This window comes from Cherax quadricarinatus, chromosome 49 (assembly GCF_038502225.1).
Source record: "Cherax quadricarinatus isolate ZL_2023a chromosome 49, ASM3850222v1, whole genome shotgun sequence".
NCBI classification, from domain to species: Eukaryota; Metazoa; Arthropoda; class Malacostraca; order Decapoda; family Parastacidae; genus Cherax; species Cherax quadricarinatus.
In genome coordinates this window covers 13,827,538-13,846,415 of record NC_091340.1, presented here as the reverse complement: position 1 = coordinate 13,846,415, position 18,878 = coordinate 13,827,538, and positions in this window count along the sequence as shown.

The window sequence follows — 18,878 nt, the reverse complement described above, 5'->3', positions numbered from 1 at the left end:
TACACTGTGCTGAAGGAGTTGTGTAAATATTGAAGAACAATGTTTATTTTGATATATACTAAGACATATAGACCTGAGGATATATGTAAACGCTGGTATATTCTGGGCGCTGACAATCGTCAACAGTGTTCAGAGACAGCTAAACAAAGGTACACAACGGTATGCAAAGGGGCACAAACAGCAAGCCTTTGGTTCAAAACCAGTTTGTTAAGGTCTATGAGGCAACGTAAACAACGGTAGTTACTGATTTATTGAAGTATATTAATTCACTATGCTTTTAAATGGATATGTGTATTTATTTCATTTTTTTTTCATCAGGACATCAGCCATTTCCCCACCAAGGTAGGGTGGCCAGGAAAAGAAAAACTTTCATCATCTTTCTCTCCACCACTGTCTTGCCAGAGGCCCGCTCACACTACTGTTATAAAAGTGCAACATTAAAACCCCTCCTTCAAAGTGCAGGCACTTTACTTCCTTCCTCCAGGACTCAAGACCAGTTTTCCTGAATCCCTTTAGAAATGTTACTTTGCTCACACTCCAACAGCACGTCAGGCGATAAAAAAAAAAAACTTTTTCTCCACACTGTCTAACACTATAATGCACGCTTGCTGGAAGTCTAAGCCCCTCTCACACAAAACCTTCTTTAACCCCTCCCTCCAACCTTTCTTAGGACGACCCTAACCCGCCTTCCTTCCACTACAGATTTATATGCCCTTGAATTCATTTTGTTTCGTCCTATCCTCTCTAAATGTCCGATCCACCTCAACATTCCCTCCTCAGCTCTCTGGACAATGTTTTTAGTAATCACGCATCTCCTTCTAATCTCCAAGCTATGGATTCTCTACATAACATTCACACCAAAAATTGCCCTCAGACACATCTCCACTACCTCCAGCCTTCTTCTTGTTGCAACATTCACCACCCGTGCTTCACACCAATATAAGAGCGTTAGTATGAGTATACTCACATAAATTCCTTCAAAAATGCTTCCATGGAAAACGTTCTTTGTCGTCACAGACTCTTCAGTGCACCTCTGACCTTTTCCCCCATCAGTTCTATGGTTCATATGGTATTTCATAGACCCATCTTCTGACAAGTCCACTCCCAAGTATCTGAAGAGACTCACTTCCTCCACACTCTCTCCCTCCAATCTTATATTCAATCTTTCATTGCCTAATTTTTTTGTAATCCTCATCACCTTACTTTTCGAATGTTCACGATTATTTTCCTTCTTTTACATATCCTCCCAAATTTGTCCACCAACCTTTTCAGATTCTCCCAAAAGCACAGTGCCATCAGCAAAAAGCAACTCTGACAACTCCCACTTTGTATTAGATTCTTTATCTTTTCATCCCACACCTCTTGCATTCATTTCTCTTACAACCCCATATATAAATATATTGAATAACCATGGGAACATCGCACATCCCTGTCTAAGGCCTACTTACTCTTAATTCTTTCAATAATTGCTCTACCATAAACTTTACCAGATATTCTCAACAGGCTTATTCCCCTATAATTTTTACACTCTCTTTTGTCCCTTTTGCTTTTATACAGATGGACTATGTTTGCTTTCTGAAGGGCCCCTGGAAACCTTACCCTCTTCAATACATTTAGTAAATAATAGAACTAACCATTCCAGAACTATATCCTTCCCCTGCTTTTAACATTTCTATCTTTATCTCATCAATCCAACTGCTTTAACCCCCCTTTCATTCTACTCACTGCCTCATGCACTTCCCCACACTCACAACTGGCTATTCCTCACTCCTACAAGATATTATTCCTCCCTGCCCAATGCTCGAAATCATAACTTCCCTATCTTCATCAACATTTAACAATTCCTCAAAATATTCCCTCCATCTTCTGAATACTTCCAACTCTTCATCTAACAACTCTTCTCTCTTATCTATTACTGTCAAATCCACTCGTTCACAAGGCTTTCTCAGCTTATTAATCTCACTCCAAAACTTTTTCCTATTTCAACAAAATTTGTTAACAACTCACCCACTCTCTCATTTGCTCTCATTTTACATTCCTGCACCACTCTTTTAACCTCTTTTTTTTCCTCTTCATATTCTCCTTCCTTCTTGCATCACTTCTACTTTGTAAAAACCTCTCATATGCTAACTTTTTCTCTCTTACTACTCTCTTTACATCATCATTCCACCAATCGCTCATCTTCCCTCCCGCACCCACTTTCCTGTAACCACAAATTTCTATCATCCAGTGGTTGTTTATATCATACCCTAACTGCCTCCTCCTTTAGCTTATAAACCTTCATCTCTCTCTTACTTGCTGATTTCATTCTTCTTGTATCCCATCTACCTTTTACTCTCACTGTAGCTACAACTGAAAAGCGATCTGATATATTTGTTGTCCCTCTATAAATATGTACATCCTGAAGTCTACTCAACAGTTTTTTATCAACCAATATGTAGTCCAACAAACTACTGTCATTTCGCCCTGCATCATATCTAGGATACTATTTTTTCCTTTTTTTCCCTCAAAATATATATTATATATAACCAAACCTCTTTCTATACAAAGTTCAGTCAAAAGGCTCCCAGTATCATTTACATCTAGCACCCTAAACTTACCTACCACACCCTCTCTAAACGTTTCTCCTACTTTAGCATTTAGGTCCCCTATCACAGTTCTCTCTTACTTGGCTGAAAAGTTCCAACACGCTCGCTTAAAATCTATTAAAATCTCTCTTTCTCCTCTACACTCCTCTCTTCCCCAGGTGTATACACATTTATTTTGACCCACCTCTCGCATCCGACCCTTATTTTAATCCACATAATCCTCGAATTTATACATTTATTTTCCCTTTTCTCTCTCCATAACTGATCCTCCAACATTATTGCTACTCCTTCCTTAGCTCTAACTCTCTCAGATACTCCTGACTTAATCCCACTTATTTCTCCCCACTGAAGCTCCCCTTCCCCTTTCAGCTTTGTTTCGCTTAGGGCAGGATATCCAACTTTTTTCATTCATAACATTGTCATTCATCTCTTTCTTATCATCCGCACTACATCCTCGTACATTCAAGCTTCTCAGCTTTATAAAGCTTTTCTTCTTCTATTTCTTAGTACAGTAATTTATACAGTAGAAGGGGTTACTAGCCCATTGCTCCCGGCATTTTAGTTACGACGTGCATGGCTTACGGAGGAAAGATTCTTTTCCACTTCACCATGGAGATAAGAAAATTAAGGAGAACAAGAACTATCTATCTATCTATCTATCTATATATATATATATATATATATATATATATATATATATATATATATATATATATATATATATGTGTGTGTGTGTGTATATATATATGTCGTGCCGAGTAGGTAAAAACTGGTTAATTAGCAAGAACTTATTTAAAATTAAACCTTTTCTAAAATTTTCTCTTATACGTTTAGAGATACATATTTCATTTACATTAATGTAAAAATTAATAATTTTGTGCCAAGAGAAACTTAGAAAACTAACCTAACATTATTTTAAGAAGCGTAATTTAATTTAACCTAATCCAACTAAATATATATTTAGACAACTTTACAATAATTTAATAATAAACAAACACAATGAAATACATTTATTTCGTTATATTATTATTAATATAGTTACTCAACTATATTATTAATAATATAATCTTCAAAAAAAAAAATTCCTTAGAAAATTTTTGTATGTCTTTGTAACTGTAAAAATGTTCAGTTTGTATTTTAAAGAAATTTTACATAAATTTACTCTTTGTTTATTTTATCCATGGAAACATTTAATTAGGTTTTAGAAATGTTACTCTTGGATGGATCGACACCATGCCTAACCCTTCTAGGGTAGGGTAGGTGCCTGAGCCCGAGCCTTTAGCTCATAAGACTGTCATTCCCATTTGCTCCCTTGGGGCGGGGATGGCAGACCAGAGAGGCCTAGCTTGTGGCTAGGCCTGGGGACAGTTGGTCCCAAAGATGAGGAGGTACTTGTGCCTCCTCCCATGGGAGACTTAGGTCTCAGACACTCCCTAAAGAGGTAGCCAAGGCCGGGCCACCACTTGGAAAAGGCCCGGGCCGGGAGAATACCGGCGAATCTTTAACTAACTCTTGGATGATCGACACCATGCCCAGCCCTTCTAGGGAAGGGTAGGTGCCTGACACCATGCCCAGCCCTTCTAGGGTAGGGTAGGTGCCTGACACCATGCCCAGCCCTTCTAGGGTAGGTGCCTGACACCATGCCCAGCCCCTCTAGGGTAGGGTAGGTGCCTGACACCATGCCCAGCCCTTCTAGAGTAGAGTAAGTGCCTGACACCATGCCCAGCCCTTCTAGAGTAGGGTAGGTACCTGACACCATGCCCAGCTCTTCTAGGGTAGGTGCCTGACACCATGCCCAGCCCTTCTAGGGTAAGGAAGGTGCCTGACCCCATGCCCAGCCTTTCTAGGGTAGCGTAGGTGCCTGACACCATGCCCAGCCCTTCTAGGGTAGGGTAGGTGCCTGACACCATGCTCAGCTCTTCTAGGGTAGGGTAGGTGCCTGACACCATGCCCAGCCCTTCTAGGGTAGGTGCCTGACACCATGCCCAGCCCCTCTAGGGTAGGATAGGTGCCTGACACCATGCCCAGCCCTTCTAGAGTAGGGTAGGTGCCTGACACGATGCCCAGCTCTTCTAGGGTAGGTGCCTGACACCATGCCCAGCCCCTCTAGGGTAGGGTAGGTGCCTGACACCATGCCCAGCCCTTCTAGGGTAGGGAAGGTGCCTGACACCATGCCCAGCCCTTCCAGGGTAGGTGCCTGACACCATGCCCAGCCCTTCTAGGGTAGGTGCCTGACACCATGCCCAGCCCTTCTAGGGTAGGGTAGGTGCCTGACACCATGCCTAGCCCTTCTAGGGTAGGGAAGGTGCCTGACACCATGCCTAGCCCTTCTAGGGTAGGGAAGGTGCCTGACACCATGCCTAGCCCTTCTAGGGTAGGGAAGGTGCCTGACACCATGCCTAGCCCTTCTAGGGTAGGGAAGGTGCCTGACACCATGCCTAGCCCTTCTAGGGTAGGGTAGGTGCCTGACACCATGCCTAGCCCTTCTAGGGTAGGGAAGGTGCATGACACCATGCCTAGCCCTTCTAGGGTAGGGTAGGTGCCTGACACCATGCCTAGCCCTTCTAGGGTAGGGTAGGTGCCTGACACCATGCCTAGCCCTTCTAGGGTAGGGAAGGTGCCTGACACCATGCCTAGCCCTTCTAGGGTAGGGAAGGTGCCTGACACCATGCCTAGCCCTTCTAGGGTAGGGAAGGTGCCTGACACCATGCCTAGCCCTTCTAGGGTAGGGAAGGTGCCTGACACCATGCCTAGCCCTTCTAGGGTAGGGTAGGTGCCTGACACCATGCCTAGCCCTTCTAGGGTAGGGAAGGTGCATGACACCATGCCTAGCCCTTCTAGGGTAGGGTAGGTGCCTGACACCATGCCTAGCCCTTCTAGGGTAGGGTAGGTGCCTGACACCATGCCTAGCCCTTCTAGGGTAGGGAAGGTGCCTGACACCATGCCTAGCCCTTCTAGGGTAGGGTAGGTGCCTGACACCATGCCTAGCCCTTCTAGGGTAGGGAAGGTGCCTGACACCATGCCTAGCCCTTCTAGGGTAGGGAAGGTGCCTGACACCATGCCTAGCCCTTCTAGGGTAGGGTAGGTGCCTGACACCATGCCTAGCCCTTCTAGGGTAGGGTAGGTGCCTGACACCATGCCTAGCCCTTCTAGGGTAGGGAAGGTGCATGACACCATGCCTAGCCCTTCTAGGGTAGGGTAGGTGCCTGACACCATGCCTAGCCCTTCTAGGGTAGGGTAGGTGCCTGACACCATGCCTAGCCCTTCTAGGGTAGGGAAGGTGCATGACACCATGCCTAGCCCTTCTAGGGTAGGGTAGGTGCCTGACACCATGCCTAGCCCTTCTAGGGTAGGGTAGGTGCCTGACACCATGCCTAGCCCTTCTAGGGTAGGGTAGGTGCCTGACACCATGCCTAGCCCTTCTAGGGTAGGGTAGGTGCCTGACACCATGCCTAGCCCTTCTAGGGTAGGGTAGGTGCCTGACACCATGCCTAGCCCTTCTAGGGTAGGGTAGGTGCCTGACACCATGCCTAGCCCTTCTAGGGTAGGGTAGGTGCCTGACACCATGCCTAGCCCTTCTAGGGTAGGGTAGGTGCCTGACACCATGCCTAGCCCTTCTAGGGTAGGGTAGGTGCCTGACACCATGCCTAGCCCTTCTAGGGTAGGGTAGGTGCCTGACACCATGCCCAGCCCTTCTAGGGTAGGGTAGGTGCCTGACACCATGCCTAGCCCTTCTAGGGTAGGGTAGGTGCCTGACACCATGCCCAGCCCTTCTAGGGTAGGGTAGGTGCCTGACACCATGCCCAGCCCTTCTAGGGTAGGGTAGGTGCCTGACACCATGCCCAGCCCTTCTAGGGTAGGGTAGGTGCCTGACACCATGCCCAGCCCTTCTAGGGTAGGGTAGGTGCCTGACACCATGCCCAGCCCTTCTAGGGTAGGGTAGGTGCCTGAGCTCGAGCTTACAGCTCACAAAACTGTCATTCCCATTAGCCCCCTTGTGGTGGGGATGGCAGACCAGAGAGGCCTAGCTTGTGGCTAGGCCTGGGGACAGTTGGTCCCAAAGATGAGGAGGTACTTTTTACCTCCTCCCATGGGAGACTTAGGTCTCAGACACTGCCTAAAGAGGGAGCCAAGGCCGGGCCACCACTTGGAAAAAGCCCGAGCAGGGAGAATGCCGGCTAATATTTAATAATAATAATAATAATACTCTTGGATAGTTTCATTCGTGTTAATCAGTTTTGATCTGTGTAAATACACTTCCATTATTACTTTATACAATAGTGTTAATTAATATTTTTAATTCCATTTATTTTAATTTTAATTGTGTACTACTCTTATTGATTCTTTTTTTATTTTGAAGATGGGTAATACTACTTCCGAAACGATAATAATATTGAAACTGGATGTAAATTAAATTTGTCTTGGACACAGCATTTGTGAAGGGATTCAGGGAAGCCGGTTAGCCGGACTTGAGTCCTGGAGGTGGGAGGTACAGTGCCTGCACTTTGAACTGCTCGGACATCTAAACATAAGAAAGAAGGAACACTGCAGCAGGCCTACTGGCCCATGCGAGGCAAGTCAATTCCCCTACTCTCCATAACCTAGTCAGGTCAGGTCACATTCACTGTAGTATCTATGCATCTCTGACCAGACGTGTAAATACGAATTATAAATCAAGCAATCTGGTTTATTTTCTTTGTTCTTCCTGAGATGTCACCCTCAACAGTCCACTAAGTCTCAGGTACCTAGTTACTGCTAGGTGAACCGGAGAAGGAGGTAAGTTTACCCACCTCAAAAACAATTCGAACTTAGGTCCTCTGTGTCGAGAAAGTAACAATGTACCACTGGGCCCTTAGTACCTCGGGTGTGTCAAACGTGGGGGCCCTCAATTTGGTAAATGCCGGAGCTGAGAAGTAATGGAAGCAGCTAGGGAAGATACATGGCAGCCGGAGACACAAGACACATGGCAGCCGGAGACACATGTGTACACGTAATACATGCACACATTAATCCCACCAGTAAATCTTGACTTATAACCTCGAATAAATGAGGCCTTAAAGGCTAAGATAAATGGGCACTTAAGACTAATTTTGTTGGTCTAACTCGTCGGCAGTGTTGGGGTGAATGTTGGTGGAATGTTGGTGATTGGTGGGGGGTTGTTGGTGCATGAATGTTGGTGGTTGCTGGCGGATGAATGTTGGAGAAATGTGTATATTTCAGTGTATGTATAATGAAAGGTGTGTATCTCTGTGTATATACACTGTAAGGTGTGTATCTCTGTTTATATACACTGAAAGGTGTGTACCTCTGTATATATACACTGAAAGGTGTGTACCTCTGTATATATACACTGAAAGGTGTGTACCTCTGTATATATACACTGAAAGGTGTGTACCTCTGTATATATACACTGAAAGGTGTGTACCTCTGTATATATACACTGAAAGGTGTGTACCTTCCAATGTATATATATATATATATATATATATATATATATATATATATATATATATATATATATAATGTATATATATATATATATATATATATATATATATATATATATATATATATATATATATATATATATATATATATATATATATATATATATATATGCAATAAGATCACAGTAAACAGGTGATTTTAAAATATGCAAAACAACCACTCTGAAAGAAAAGAGAAATTCCAAGCGCTTTCGTGACTACTCACATTAGTTCCTTGATAATGTGAGTAGTCACGAAAGCGCTTGGAATTTCTCTTTTCTTTCAGAGTGGTTGTTTTGCATATTTTAAAATCACCTGTTTACTGTGATCTTATTGCATATATATATATATATATATATATATATATATATATATATATATATATATATATATATATATATATATATATATATATATATATATATATATATATATATATATATATATATATATTTATATATATATATTTATATATATAATATATATATATATATATATATATATATATATATATATATATATATATATATATATATATATATATATATATATATGTATATATACATACATATATATTATTATTATTATTATTATTATTATTATTATGACACTGGCCGATTCCCACCAAGGCAGGGTGGCCCGAAAAAGAAAAACTTTCACCATCATTCACTCCATCACTGTCTTGCCAGAAGGGTGCTTTACACTACAGTTTTTAAACTGCAACATTAACACCCCTCCTTCAGAGTGCAGGCACTGTACTTCCCATCTCCAGGACTCAAGTCCGGCCTGCCGGTTTCCCTGAACCCCTTCATAAATGTTACTTTGCTCACACTCCAACAACACGTCAAGTATTAAAAACCATTTGTCTCCATTCACTCCTATCAAACACGCTCACGCATGCCTGCTGGAAGTCCAAGCCCCTCGCACACAAAACCTCCTTTACCGCCTCCCTCCAACCTTTCCTAGGCCGACCCCTACCCCGCCTTCCTTCTACTACAGACTGATACACTCTTGAAGTCATTCTGTTTCACTCCATTCTCTCCACATGTCCGAACCACCTCAACAACCCTTCCTCAGCCCTCTGGACAACAGTTTTGGTAATCCCGCACCTCCTCCTAACTTCCAAACTACGAATTCTCTGCATTATATTCACACCACACATTGCTCTCAGACATGACATCTCCACTGCCTCCAGCCTTCTCCTCGCTGCAACATTCATCACCCATGCTTCACACCCATATAAGAGCGTTGGTAAAACTATACTCTCATACATTCCCCTCTTTGCCTCCAAGGACAAAGTTCTTTGTCTCCACAGACTCCTAAGTGCACCACTCACCCTTTTCCCCTCATCAATTCTATGATTCACCTCATCTTTCATAGACCCATCCGCTGACACGTCCACTCCCAAATATCTGAATACATTCACCTCCTCCATACTCTCTCCCTCCAATCTGATATCCAATCTTTCATCACCTAATCTTTTTGTTATCCTCATAACCTTACTCTTTCCTGTATTCACTTTCAATTTTCTTCTTTTGCACACCCTACCAAATTCATCCACCAATCTCTGCAACTTCTCTTCAGAATCTCCCAAGAGTACAGTGTCATCAGCAAAGAGCAACTGTGACAACTCTCACTTTATGTGTGATTCTTTATCTTTTAACTCCACGCCTCTTGCGAAGACCCTCGCATTTACTTCTCTTACAACCCCATCTATAAATATATTAAACAACCACGGTGACATCACACATCCTTGTCTAAGGCCTACTTTTACTGGGAAATAATTTCCTTCTTTCCTACATACTCTAACTTGAGCCTCACTATCCTCGTAGAAACTCTTCACAGCTTTCAGTAACCTACCTCCTACACCATACACCTGCAACATCTGCCACATTGCCCCCCTATCCACCCTGTCATACGCCTTTTCCAAATCCATAAATGCCACAAAGACCTCTTTAGCCTTATCTAAATACTGTTCACTTATATGTTTCACTGTAAACACCTGGTCCACACACCCCCTTCCTTTCCTAAAGCCTCCTTGTTCATCTGCTATCCTATTCTCCGTCTTACTCTTAATTCTTTCAATAATAACTCTACCATACACTTTGCCAGGTATACTCAACAGACTTATCCCCCTATAATTTTTGCACTCTCTTTTATCCCCTTTGCCTTTATACAAAGGAACTATGCATGCTCTCTGCCAATCCATAGGTACCTTACCCTCTTCCATACATTTATTAAATAATTGCACCAACCACTCCAAAACTATATCCCCACCTGCTTTTAACATTTCTATCTTTATCCCATCAATCCCGGCTGCCTTACCCCCTTTCATTTTACCTACTGCCTCACGAACTTCCCCCACACTCACAACTGGCTCTTCCTCACTCCTACAAGATGTTGTTCCTCCTTGCCCTATACACGAAATCACAGCTTCCCTCTCTTCATCAACATTTAGCAATTCCTCAAAATATTCCCTCCATCTTCCCAATACCTCTAACTCTCCATTTAATAACTCTCCTCTCCTATTTTTAACTGACAAATCCATTTGTTCTCTAGGCTTTCTTAACTTGTTAATCTCACTCCAAAACTTTTTCTTATTTTCAACAAAATTTGTTGATAACATCTCACCCACTCTCTCATTTGCTCTCTTTTTACATTGCTTCACCACTCTCTTAACCTCTCTCTTTTTCTCCATATACTCTTCCCTCCTTGCATCACTTCTTCTTTGTAAAAACTTCTCATATGCTAACTTTTTCACCCTTACTACTCTCTTCACATCATCATTCCACCAATCGCTCCTCTTCCCTCCCGCACCCATTTTCCTGTAACCACAAACTTCTGCTGAACACTGTAACACTACATTTTTAAACCTACCCCATACCTCTTCGACCCCATTGCCTATGCTCTCATTAGCCCATCTATCCTCCAATAGCTGTTTATATCTTACCCTAACTGCCTCCTCTGTTAGTTTATAAGCCTTCACCTCTCTCTTCCCTGATGCTCCTATTCTCCTTGTATCCCATCGACCTTTTACTCTCAGTGTAGCTACAACTAGAAAGTGATCTGATATATCTGTGGCCCCTCTATAAACATGTACATCCTGAAGTCTACTCAACAGTCTTTTATCTACCAATACATAATCCAACAAACTACTGTCATTTCGCCCTACATCATATCTTGTATACTTATTTATCCTCTTTTTCTTAAAATATGTATTACCTATAACTAAACCCCTTTCTATACAAAGTTCAATCAAAGGGCTCCCATTATCATTTACACCTGGCACCCCAAACTTACCTACCACACCCTCTCTAAAAGTTTCTCCTACTTTAGCATTCAGGTCCCCTACCACAATTACTCTCTCACTTGGTTCAAAGGCTCCTATACATTCACTTAACATCTCCCAAAATCTCTCTCTCTCCTCTGCATTCCTCTCTTCTCCAGGTGCATACACGCTTATTATGACCCACTTCTCACATCCAACCTTTACTTTAATCCACATAATTCTTGAATTTACACATTCATATTCTCTTTTCTCCTTCCATAACTGATCATTCAACATTACTGCTATCCCTTCCTTTGCTCTAACTCTCTCAGATACTCCAGATTTAATCCCATTTATTTCCCCCCACTGAAACTCCCCTATCCCCCTCATCTCCCAAAATCTCTCTCTCTCCTCTGCATTCCTCTCTTCTCCAGGTGCATACACGCTTATTATGACCCACTTCTCACATCCAACCTTTACTTTAATCCACATAATTCTTGAATTTACACATTCATATTCTCTTTTCTCCTTCCATAACTGATCATTCAACATTACTGCTATCCCTTCCTTTGCTCTAACTCTCTCAGATACTCCAGATTTAATCCCATTTATTTCCCCCCACTGAAACTCCCCTATCCCCCTCAGCTTTGTTTCGCTTAGGGCCAGGATATCCAACTTCTTTTCATTCATAACATCAGCAATCATCTGTTTCTTGTCATCCGCACTACATCCACGCACATTCAAGCATCCCAGTTTTATTAAGTTTTTCTTCTTCTCTTTTTTAGTAAATGTCTACAGGAGAAGGGGTTACTAGCCCATTGCTCCCGGCATTTTAGTCGCCTCATACGACACGCATGGCTTACGGAGGAAAGATTCTTTTCCACTTCCCCATGGACAATAGAAGAAATAAAGAGGAACAAGAGCTATTTAGAAAAAGGAGAAAAACCTAGATGTATATATATATATATATATATATATATATTCTTTCAACACACCGGCCGTATCCCACCAAGGCGGGGTGGCACACAAGGAAAAACGAAAGTTTCTCCTTTTACATTTAGTAATATATACAGGAGAAGAGGTTACTAGCCCCTTGCTCCCGGCATTTTAGTCGCCTCTTACAACACACATGGCTTATGGAGGAAGAATTCTGTTCCACTTCCCCATGGAGATAAGAGGAAATAAACAAAAATAAGAACTAGAAAGAAAATAGAAGAAAACCCAGAGGGGTGTGTATATATGTGCTTGTACATGTATGTGTAGTGTGACCTAAGTGTAAGTAGAAGTAGCAAGACGTACCTGAAACCTTGCATGTTTATGAGACAGAAAAATGGACACCAGCAATCCTACCATCATGTAAAACCATTACAGGTTTCCGTTTTACACTCACTTGGCAGGACGGTAGTACCTCCCTGGGTGGTTGCTGTCTACCAACCTACTACCTACATATATATATATATATATATATATATATATATATATATATATATATATATATATATATATATATATATATATATATATATATATATATATATATATATGCATGTGTGTGTCTGTGAAGTGTGACCAAAGTGTAAGTAGGAGTAGCAAGATATCCCTGTTATCTAGCGTGTTTATGAGACAGAAAAAGAAACCAGCAATCCTACCATCATGCAAAACAGTTACAGGTTTCTGTTTCAAAGTTATCTGGCAGGACGGTAGTACTTCCCTGGGTGGTTGCTGTCTACCAACCTACTACCTATATTTATATATATATATATATATATATATATATATATATATGTATATATAACAAGAAATTTTAAATGATAATGACACATAACAAAAGTGTGATGAGAACGGACACATGTTTAACACAGTGTCTTAACAGCAATAAAAATAGCCAGACACTGGACATGTGTCTTATTCATTGTCCAGAGAAAGATTGTCATGAGCCAAGGTATCTTGGCTCTACATCTGGCAGCTGAGTGACGTGAGCCACGTTAACAGTTAACGATCACGTCAGCATCAGATGAGTGAGATGAGCCACGTTAACAGGTAACGATCACGTCAGCATCAGATGAGTGAGATGAGCCACGTTAACAGGTAACGATCACGTCAGCATCAGATGAGTGAGATGAGCCACGTTAACAGGTAACGATCACGTCAGCATCAGATGAGTGAGATGAGCCACGTTAACAGGTAACGATCACGTCAGCAGCAGATGAGTGAGATGAGCCACGTTAACAGGTAACGATCACGTCAGCATCAGATGAGTGAGATGAGCCACGTTAACAGGTAACGATCACGTCAGCATCAGATGAGTGAGATGAGCCACGTTAACAGGTAACGATCACGTCAGCAGCAGATGAGTGAGATGAGCCACGTTAACAGGTAACGATCACGTCAGCAGCAGATGAGTGAGATGAGCCACGTTAAGAACTAACGATCACGTTATCAGTTTCATTATTCGCACTCGCCGTTGCTGTTTTATGTAGTTTTTCCTTTAATATCTAAGATAAACACAAAATCGTTTATTGAGCGTCTGTAAATATGGCTAAACTGGTCCAAAACGTTTTATTTCTCCAGTCATAAGTCTGTTCCTCTGTCTCAGGAACAGGTATTCCTGCAGAAGTTGATTTCATACCTGTGGCAACCAGACTCCACGAGTCACCGTGACCTGAGACATACAAGTGACCTGTTCCAAGCGTTTTTTGGTATACCTTCCACCTGGGGATATTCTGGTGACCTGCATGTGAGAAGGCTAGATATACCGTGGTCTGTGAGAAAGATATCCTGTGGTTTGTGAGAAGGCTATACTGTGGTTTGTGAGAAGGCTATACTGTGGTTTGTGAGAAGGCTATACAGTGGTTTGTGAGAAGGCTATACTGTGGTTTGTGAGAAGGCTATACCATGGTTTGAGAGAAGGCTATACCGTGGTTTGTGAGAAGGCTACACTGTGGTTTGTGAGAAGGCTATGCCGTGGTTTGTGAGAAGGCTATACCGTGGTTTGAGAGAAGGCTATACCGTGGTTTGTGAGAAGGCTACACTGTGGTTTGTGAGAAGGCTATACTGTGGTTTGTGAGAAGGCTATACCGTGGTTTGAGAGAAGGCTATACCGTGGTTTGTGAGAAGGCTACACTGTGGTTTGTGAGAAGGCTATGCCGTGGTTTGTGAGAAGGCTATACCGTGGTTTGTGAGAAGGTGGTACTGTGGTTTGTGAGAAGGCTATACCGTAGTTTGCGAGAAGGCTATACTGTGGTTTGTGAGAAGGCTAAATATACCGTGGTCTGTGAGAAGACTATACTGTGGTTTGTGAGAAGGCTGTACTGTGGTTTGTGAGAAGGCTATACCGTAGTTTGCGAGAAGGCTATACTGTGGTTTGTGATAAGACTATACCGTGGTTTGTGAGGCTATACTGTGGTTTGTGAGAAGGCTATACCGTAGTTTGCGAGAAGGCTATACTGTGGTTTGTGATAAGACTATACCGTGGTTTGTGAGGCTATACTGTGGTTTGTGAGAAGGCTATACAGTGGTTTGTGAGAAGGCTATGCTGTGGTTTGCGAGAAGGCTTTACCGTGGTTTGTGAGAAGGCTATACCGTGATTTGTGAGAAGGCTATACCGTGGTTTGTAAGAAGGCTATACTGTGATTTGTAAGAAGGCTATACTGTGATTTTTAGAAGGCTATACCGTGGTTTGTGAGAAGGCTATTCCGTGCTTTGTAAGAAGGCTATACCGTGGTTTGTGAGAAGGCTATACTGTGATTTGTAAGAAGGCTATACCGTGGTTTGTGAGAAGGCTATACCGTGATTTTTGAGAAGGCTATACCGTGGTTTGTGAGAAAGCTATACTGTGGTTTGTGAGAAGGCTATACTGTGGTTTGTGAGAAGGCTATACCGTGGTTTGTGAGGCTATACTGTGGTTTGTGAGAAGGCTATACCGTGGTTTGTAAGAAGGCTATACCGTGGTTTGTGAGAAGGCTATACTGTGATTTGTAAGAAGGCTATACTGTGGTTTGTGAGAAGGCTATACTGTGGTTTGTGAGAAGGCTATACCGTGATTTTTGAGAAGGCTGTACCGTGGTTTGTGAGAAAGCTATACTGTGGTTTGTGAAAAGGCTATACTGTGGTTTGTGAGAAGGCTAAATATACCGGGGTTTGCGAGAAGGCTATACTGTGGTTTGTGAGAAGGCTATACCGTGGTTTGTGAGAAGTCTATACTGTGGTTTTGTGAGAAGGCTATACTGTGGTTTGTGAGAAGACTATACCGTGGTTTGTGAGGCTATACTGTGGTTTGTGAGAAGGCTATACCGTGGTTTGTGAGAAGGCTATACAGTGGTTTGTGAGAAGGCTAAATATACCGTGGTTTGTTTAAAGGGTGATTACGGAGTATATACACAGAGATGTATATATCCCGTGTGACATACAGGTGGTATACGGGTGACATACAGGTGGTATACGGGTGACATACAGGTGGTATATGGGTGACATACAGGTGGCATATGGGTGACATACAGGTGGTATACGGGTGACATACAGGTGGTATATCGGTGACATTCGGGTGGTATACAGGTGACTAGGAGAGTGGTCGGGAGTAGGGTCAGGAGTGTGGTCAGGAGTGTGGTCAGGAGTGTGGTCAGGAGTGTGGTTAGGAGTGTGGTCAGGAGTGGGCCAGAATGTGGTCAGGAGTGTGGTCAGGAGTATGGTCAGGAGTGTGGTCAGGAGTGTGGTCAGGAGTGTGGTCAGGAGTGTGGTCAGGAGTGTGGTCAGGAGTGTGGGTCGGACGGTGGTTAGGAGAGTGGTCAGGAGTGAGTTCAGGAGTGTGGTCATGAGTGGGGTCAGAAGTGTGGTCGCAAGTGTGGTCAGGAGAGTGGTTAGGAGAGCGGTCAGGAGTGTGGGCCGGAGGGTGGTAAGGAGCGTGGTCAGGAGTGTGGTCAGAAGTGTGAATGTGAGAAAGAGAGAGTGAATGTGTGTGAGAGAGTGTGAGAGTGTGTGTACTCACCTAATTGTGGTTGCAAGGGTCGATTCACAGCTCCTGGCCCTGCCTCTTCACTGGCTGCTACTAAGTCACTGTTCCTGCTCCATGAGTTTTATCATACCTCTTCCTGAAGCTATGTATGGATCCTGCCTCTACTATATCACTTCTCAGACTATTCCACTTCCCGACAACTCTGTGACTGAAAAATTACTTCCTAACATCCCTGTGGTTCATCTGAGTCTTCAACATCCAACTGTGACCCCGTGTTGCTGTGTCAAATCTCAGGAACATCCTGTCTCTGTCCACCTTGTCGATTCCTCTCAGTATTTTATATATCGTAACCATATCCTCCCTATCTCTCCTGTGTTCCAGTGTCGTCAGGTCGATTTCCTTTAATCTCTCCTCATAGGACATACCCCTTAGCTCCGGTACTAGTTTTGTTGCAAGCCTTTGCACTTTCTCTAGTCTCCTTACATGCTTGGCTACCTGGAGTTTACCTGGAGTTTACCTGGAGAGGGTTTCGGGGATCAACGCCCCCGCGACTCGATCTAACACCTGGTGTTATACTCACTCCAAGATCCTTTTCCTTGAGTGAGGTTTGTAGTCTCTGGCTCCCTAGACTGTACTCCATCTGAAGTCTTCTTTGCCCTTCCACAATCTTCATGACTTTGCATTTGGTGGGGTTGAGCTCCAGGAGCCGGCTGCTGGACCAGGCCTGCAGCCGGTCCAGATCCCTTCATAATTCTGCCTGGTCCTCGTCTGATAGAATTCTTCTTATCAACTTCACATCATCTGGAAACAGGGACACTTCAGAGTCTATTCCTTCCATCATGTCGTTCACAAATACCAGAAACAGCACCGGTCCTAAGACTGGCCCCTGTGGAACCCTGCTTGTTACTGGTGACCACTCTGACATCTCGCCACGCACCATGACTCGCTGTTGTCTTCCTGACAAGTATTCCTTGATCAATTGTAGAGCCTTCCCTGTTATCTCTGCCTGGTCCTCTAGTTTTTGCACTAATCTCTTGTGTGGAACTGAGTCAATCGCCATCTTACAGTCCAAGAAAATGCAGTCTACCCACCCCTCTCTCTTGTGTTATTGCTGTCACCCTGTCATAGAACTCCAGTAGGTTTGTGACACAGGATTTCCCGTCCCTGAACCCGTTCTGGCTGTCGTTGATATGCTCGTTCCTTTCAAGGTGCTCCACCACTCTTCTCCTGATAATCTTCTCCATGACTTTGCATACTATACATGTTAATGACACTGGTCTGTAGTTTAAATGCTTTATGTCTGTCTCCTTTTTTAAAAATTGGAACTACATTTGTTGTCTTCCGTACCTCAGGTAGTCGCTGTGTTTCGATAGATTTGTTGAAGATTGTTGTTAGTGGTTCACATAGCGCCTCTGCTCTCTCTCTCTTAAGACCCATGAAGAGATGTTATTTGGCCCCATCGCCTTTGAGGTATCTAGCTCGCCTAGCAGACTCTTCACTTCTTCTTCAGTTGATGGTGTGTGGGTGCGTGAGAGTGTGTGTGTGTGTGTGTGAGAGAGTGCGTGAGAAGATGAGTGTGTGAAAGAGAGCGTGAGTGTGTGAGAGAGTGTATGTGAAAGTGAGTGTGTGAAAGTCTGTGTGAGAGAGTGTGTGGGTGAGTGTGAGAGTGTGGGTTTGTGTGTGTGTGTGCGTGTGAGTGTGTGAGAGAGAGTGTGTGTAAGAAAGTGTGTGTGAGAGTGTGTGTAAGAAAGTGTGTGAGAAAGAGTGTGCGAGAAAGAGTGTGTGTGAGTGTGTCTGAGAGTGTGTGTGCGAGAGTGTGAGTGTGTGTGAGTGTGCGAGAGAGAGAGAGTGTGTGGGAGTGTGTGTGAGTGTACGTGAGAGTGTGTGTGAGAGAGTGTGTGGGAGTGAGTGTGTGTTAGAGTGTATGTGAGTGTGAGAGAGAGTGTGTGTGAGAGAATGTGGATGAGAGTGTGTTTGAGAGTATGTGTGAGAGAGTGAATGTGTGTGACAGTGAATGTGTGTGAGTGTGTGTGTGAGAGAGAGAGTAAGTGTGTGTGAGAGTTTCTGTAAGAGACTGAGTGTAAGAGTGTGCGTGTGAGAGAGTGTGTGTGTGATAGCGTGAGTGTGTGAGAGGGTTTGTGAGTGAGAGTGTGAGAGAGTGTGTGAGGCATGAGTATGCGTGAGTGTGTGTGAGAGAGTGAGTGTGTGAAAGTGTGTGAGAGAGTGTGTGTGAGAAAGAGTGTGTGAGAGTGTGCGAGAGTGTGAGAGAGTGCGAGAGAGTGTGTGGGATTGTGAGAGAGTGAGTCTGCGTGAGAGAGTGTGTGTGTGAGAGAGCATGAGACACATGAGTGTGTGTGAAAGAGTGAGTGTGTGTGTGAAAGTGTGTGTGACAGTGTGTGTGAGAAAGTGAATGTGTGTGAGAGAGTGAGTGTGTGTGTGAGTGTGAGAGAGTGAGTCTGTGAGAGAGAGTGAGTCAGTGTGAGAGTGTGTGTGAGTGTGTGAAAGACATGAGTGTGTGTGAGAGAGTGAGTGCGTATGAGAGAGAGTGTGTGTGTGAGTGTGTGTACTCACCTAGTTGAGTACAC